The following is a 6,268-nucleotide window of genomic DNA, read 5'->3' on the forward strand; positions in this document are numbered from 1 at the left end:
AGAGGAACAGATCAGTGGGTCATCACCAAATCAATAGGTGACCCAACAGTTTTTATAATATAGTATAGATTTATACCATATATATATATGGTATAAACACATACACACACATACACACATACACATATACATATATATATATATATGTATATATGGTATAAGCATATATATATATATATTATATAAACATTTTTCGTCATAAGTCAAGTTTTGAAAAACATTGTGGTCTTACCATTACTCAGCCTTGAGGCTTAGTATAACCCCCACGTTACACCTCATACCATTTAAAACCATGATAAAAGGAGTAGCACCAACCATACGAGTTCTCAAATATTGTTTTCAAGAAACAACAATATCACAATGTCTAACAACATTCTCTTTCTTATTCTTTTGTTCACCCCAACATTTTCATTTGCTAATCAAACTCAAAACAGTTTTCCCTGCTTTCTTTACCCTCAATGGCATATGTTCATTACAAGTGACCTGCCTGATCAGCTCCACCTTGGCGTCACTAATACATACACAGAAACTGATGTTGCCCTTTCTTTAGGCCAAGCATATGATTGGTACTTTTGTCCAACTGCGAAGTACATTGCCGATTTCACATGGAGTTCAAAACATATGCATTTTGAAGTGTTCCCTCACTACGGCAAGAAAATTTGCGACCGTTTTAAACTTGGTACCATTCATTGTTACTGGTTAATAAAACCAGACGGATTTTATGTATCTAAATATAATGTACCATATCCTAATTCGGATTGGCATTTTGTATCACCTTGGAATTAAATATTATGTATTTTTTATGTTATTTTATTGTCAAACATAATATTAAATGAATATAACAACTATTGTCTCCTCTCTTGATTACTTTAGGCCGTTTACCTAAATGCTTATCTGGTAAGCGCTTACCGTTATAAGTCAACGCTATAATTTATTTTACCGGGTAAAATTGTAGTACATCAAAACGTATTTATGCAACAACTTACCTGGTAAGCGCCTACCCGGGTAAGATTCGTTACCCTCACTTACCGGGTAAGACTCTCCATCCTTATCATTGCTTTTACCGGATAAGATTCTTGTCCCTTGCCATGTTCATTCGGTGAGGAAAATTGCTCAGTAGGTACTTACCGGGTAAGCGTTTAATTGACGGCTCCTTAATGTTGTATATTTGAATTTGAGAATAAAAGCAAATTAAAATAATGGGATTAGAAAAGAAAGGGAATAAATGAATTTATTTTATTCGTGTTCATTAAGAGGGAAAGGAAATGAAGAAAAGAGAAGGAAAGAAATTAAATTTTCATATTTTTTTATCCATTTTCTTCGTAAAAAAGGACTTGAGAACACAACGTAAGAGTTGTACATGATCTACCTAAACCAAATCCTTTCAAGATCGACAAATGTATCTACTGTTACAAGTCTAGAAGCAAAAATTACGAACCTTTTCATTGATTTCCAAAGGAAAAAATATAATGAAGTTCGGTTTATTTACCATTTAGTGTAACAAATAATTTTTTTCTCGATTGATATAGCAAACTTTTAATTCCTTAATAGTTTGTAGTTCATGAATGTAAAAAAGGAAAATTCATGTGAGAGTACATATAAAGAAATTACAGATTTACTCTCCAAAAGAGTCACGTATTGTCTGAAGAGTGTTGAGATGGAGCTAGATGAGTAAAGATTACCAAGAGTGTCGAGTCCCTAGAGTAGTAGAATTGGATTTGATATCATTTGAGAACATATGGAGCAACTAGATTTACTCTCCAAAAGATTCTTATGAGAGGAGAAGGAATGTTCCATTGTATATAGAAGTCAAATGGTCCAAATTGATTTAGTCGATTTAAGACTCTAACAATTAAAAATTTTGAGCTTTTAACAAATGAAAATTATAATCTAACTTGGTAATCCAATTAATCAGTTTCACATTTTACAAAATTAGGTTTATACGATGCTTAAAATGGCTAAGCGTCATAATAACACACTTTATATGTGTAACATCACCCGTCCATGTGGTCCGGAACGAGCGGTGACGTCAATGGGACTTAATTTAAATACACAAACATAACAGAGCTGCTATTAAACTCCAAATATAGATTATAACTCTTAAAGCATGTTTTACAACCCAAAATCAATGTTTGAAGTTTATTATTAGCTCTGTAATGTTTGTGTCTTTGAATTAAGTCCCGTTAGTGATACCGTTCGTTCCGGACCACGTGGACGGAGGATGTTACAAATATGGTATCAGAGCATAGGTTTGGATTTGTAGATTAAGTAGGCTTGACCTGTAAGGAATGGGTAGACATAAGAACAGGTATACTAGACTTTAATTCTAACTACCGTTTTCTGATCCATTACTGTTATGAATTCTGATATTCAAGTTGTTCTATTTTGGAATGTCGAGACATGGTCGCTCATGCAAATCCAGAACTCAACCCGATGATAATCTAAACCCCAACCCCATCCCAATGGGTGGTGGAAGTGAACATAATATTGCTGATGTGGTCCATCAGACCATGTCAGGTATGATGCCATACATACCTCGAGAAGGCCATGCAGGCTATGCGACAGGCGGCACAAAATCTTCCTCCGAACCCAAATCCTGGTTCTACACCAAATACTGGAAATCTTAGAACAAGTTCGGGTAACCCAACCGGAGAAATATATATATATATATATATATATATATATATGGCTTGAGAGATTTAACAAACAGAAACCTCAATCTTTCTCAGTCGTCGTAGATTCAGTTGATGCCGAACATTGGATTCGACACATAGAAAAGATTTTCAATGTCTTGGATGTTTCATATCAGTATCGGGTCCTCTTGGCTACCTATATGTTCGAGAAAGAAACCAATAACTGGTGGGAAGCTTGCATCCAAACTGGTTCGTTTGTAAGGACTTGTCTTGGGATAGTTTCAAGCAGTTTGTCTTCAAACAATATTTTATGGCTGCAGACCGCAATGCTTATGTATGAGAATATGCAACGATTTAGCAAGGAGAAGAAGAAACAATTGCCAACTACATGGCACATTTTCTTAAATTTTCTCGTTTTGTAGGAAATACCGCAGGCACTTAAGTCCAACAAGCTAACAAGTTTAAATGGACTCTAAACTCGAGATATAAACATCGTCTCCATAATCATCCTTTCAATACTGTTACTGAAGTGGATGATGCATCAAAGAATATCGATCGGTCACGACAACAATGGTTAATCTCACACGTTGACAATAAGAAACTCGGATTTGAATTTTTTTCCGAAGCAACCCTCGTTTTGTAAAATTAAAGTCAAGCAGCGATACTAAAAAAGGCTCGAATCTATTTACGCCACGACCTCCAGTGTTTTCTAGCAGTGGGAGTCAAAATGTTTCTAGCCTTGTTTATATTTGTGATCGATGCAATATTCAACATCGACCAGGTCCGTGTCTAAAGATAACCGATTCTTGTTTCAATTGTCGAGAATAAGGTCATATGGCCAAAGATTGTTCTAAAGCTCAGATCCGAATTGACAAAAGGAAAGGAAAACAACCAATCACTAGTGGACAAGTCTTTGCATTACTCGAAGGCAAATCTAAAGCGGGTATGATCTCGGGTCATGTTAAATCAATTGATTTATATGTTTATGTTTTGTTTGATACCGGTGCGACACATTCCGTTATTGTTTAGAATTCTGGTTAAAACCGTATGAGCAAACCACCGAATTTTTCCAGTGGTAATATCTATCCCAATGGGTGGTTCAATCTGAGTGTTAACTCGATTTTCTAACTGTCCGTTGATTGGGGACTGCATACGGGAGGTCACTCTACTTCTAATGCATATGTCTCACTTCGATTTAATATTGAGTATGGATTGGTTTTCATGTCACCGCGAAACTATAGACTGTAACGCCAAACAAATACTATATGGGGATATGGACAACCCGGATGCAATCTTCCTAGGAGGTGCTCCAAAAGAATATGTAAGTGCGGTAGTCTCTATTTCTGTGAAACAGTATATGTGGCAAATCAATGAAAGTTTTCTTGCTGTTATACAAGATCCTGAACAAGTATCTCCTACTTCTGCATCTAAATCTGTTGTTTCTGAATATCTTGATATGTTTCCCAACGATCTGCCGCATACACCACCAGTATGGGAAGTCGAATTCACCATCGATCTAGTCTCAGCAGTTTCTCTTATTTCTAAGGCTCCCTATCGAATGGCTCCAACTGAAATGAAAGAGCTTAAAACTCAACTTGATTATGTATTGAGTAAATGTTTCATTCGGCCCACTGTCTCACCCTGGGAGCTCCGGTTCTCTTCGTTAAAAAGAAAGACGGTACGATGCATCTTTGTGTCGATTATCGGGAACTTAATAAAGTAACTATCTGTAACAAGTATTTGTTGCCGAAAATCGATTATCAGTTCGATCAATTACAAGGGGCATGATATTTCTCCAAGATTGATCTTCGGTCTAAGTACCTTAACTTCGTATCCGAGATAGTGCTTTTCGGGCACTACAAATTCTTAATAATGCCTTTCGGGATAGCTAATGCTCCAACGGTCTTTATGGATCTTATGAATCGGGTTTTCAAATATCATCTCGACGGATTTGTTATCATCTTTATTGATGACATCTTGATATATTTGAAGTCAAGAAAACAATATGATCAACATCTTCAAATCGTTTTAGAGGCTCTTCAAATGAAAAAGTTGTACGCAAAACTTTACAAATGTGAATTCTGGATCGATCAAGTGTCTTTTCTCAGGCACTTAGTCTTTGTCGAAGATGTCAAAGTCAATCCGGCGAAAATTAAAATCGTCACTAATTGGTCACGACCTACGAACATATCTGAAGTTCGTGGTTTTCTGGGTCTGGTTGGTTATTACAGACGATTCATTAAAGGTTTCTCTAAAATATCTCTACCATTGACCCGATTACTCCGTAAAGGAATTGTATTCAATTGGGGTCTCAAACAAGAATGTAGTTTTGAGGAACTAAAGCATTGACTGGTTACCGCACCTATCCTTGTATTGTCGTCTGGCACTGGTGGGTTTCAAGTCTATAGTGATGCTTCAAAGAAAGGTCTCGGTTGCATTTTTATGCAAAACGGATAAGTGATCGCATATGATTCTTGTCAATTAAAGCCTTATGAGGTCAATTATCCGATTGAAGACCTCGAATTGGTTGAAGTCATCTTCGCACTAAAGATTTGGCGTCATTATTTGTACGGTGAGACCTGTGAAGTTTTCACTAACCACAAAAGACTCAAATACATCTTTATTCAAAAAGAGTTAAATATGTACCAACGGAGATGACTCGAACTTCTAAAAGATTACGATGTTCGGATACAATATCATCCGGGTAAAGCTAATATAGCCGCCAACGCCTTAAGCCGTAAATCTATGGAACAAGTTTCTTCTTTAATTGTTCCTACATAGTTGGCTTTGGAGATTGAACGATTCAGACTGGAAATCTATTCGAATTCACAAACAGAAATTCTATCTAATCTAATGATAGAATCGACTCTAATCTCTCGGAACAAAGAAGTCCAACAAGACAATAATGAATTTTGGCAAATGCCAAGCTAGCATAATAATCGTTATGGATTGATCAATTCACAAATTCAAATCAAGATCACAATAGCAATTGTTGAATATAAAAGATAGTAGAAAATGTAGAGAGCGTTTCCAAAGATTCAGTCGTATTGATCTTCAAAGTACAATGCTTACAAAATCTATTCAACTGCTTACACTTCACTAAAAAAGGGAACCTATTTATACTAAGACAATTACAAGACAAATTACAAAAGCATAAAGCTTGGATACAATCAATTTAGGTACAAATACTTGGACCTAACATTCCAAAAGCCACATATGAGAAACAATCATGAATCTTTCTATACTTTTCCATTCCCCTTTTTCTCCAGTTGTACCCGACCTGTAATGTACATTTTGAAACACAAATGAGGATTAGACCATGAGGTCTAGTGAGAAATCCTTTTTTGATTGCTATTACAGGGTGAAAATCACCAAAATACTTTTATAAAACTCATATTTGTATAAATAACAAATAAACAGTGTTTTATTAAACAAACCTCTTTTTATCACATCAAAATGATGAGACAACACCCACTTATCGCATCAAACATTAACATATTCATCTTGATCCTCTCTATCAGTGATTTGTTGATGATTCTTTTTAATCTTACAAAGTGTACTATCTCTATATTCAGTTTCAGCGATCATCATCAAATTTGTTCAATGATCGTTGAACATGTATTGTAATCCATTCA

This window comes from Cynara cardunculus (genome assembly GCF_001531365.2).
Source record: "Cynara cardunculus var. scolymus isolate 2C chromosome LG 16, CcrdV1, whole genome shotgun sequence".
NCBI classification, from domain to species: Eukaryota; Viridiplantae; Streptophyta; class Magnoliopsida; order Asterales; family Asteraceae; genus Cynara; species Cynara cardunculus.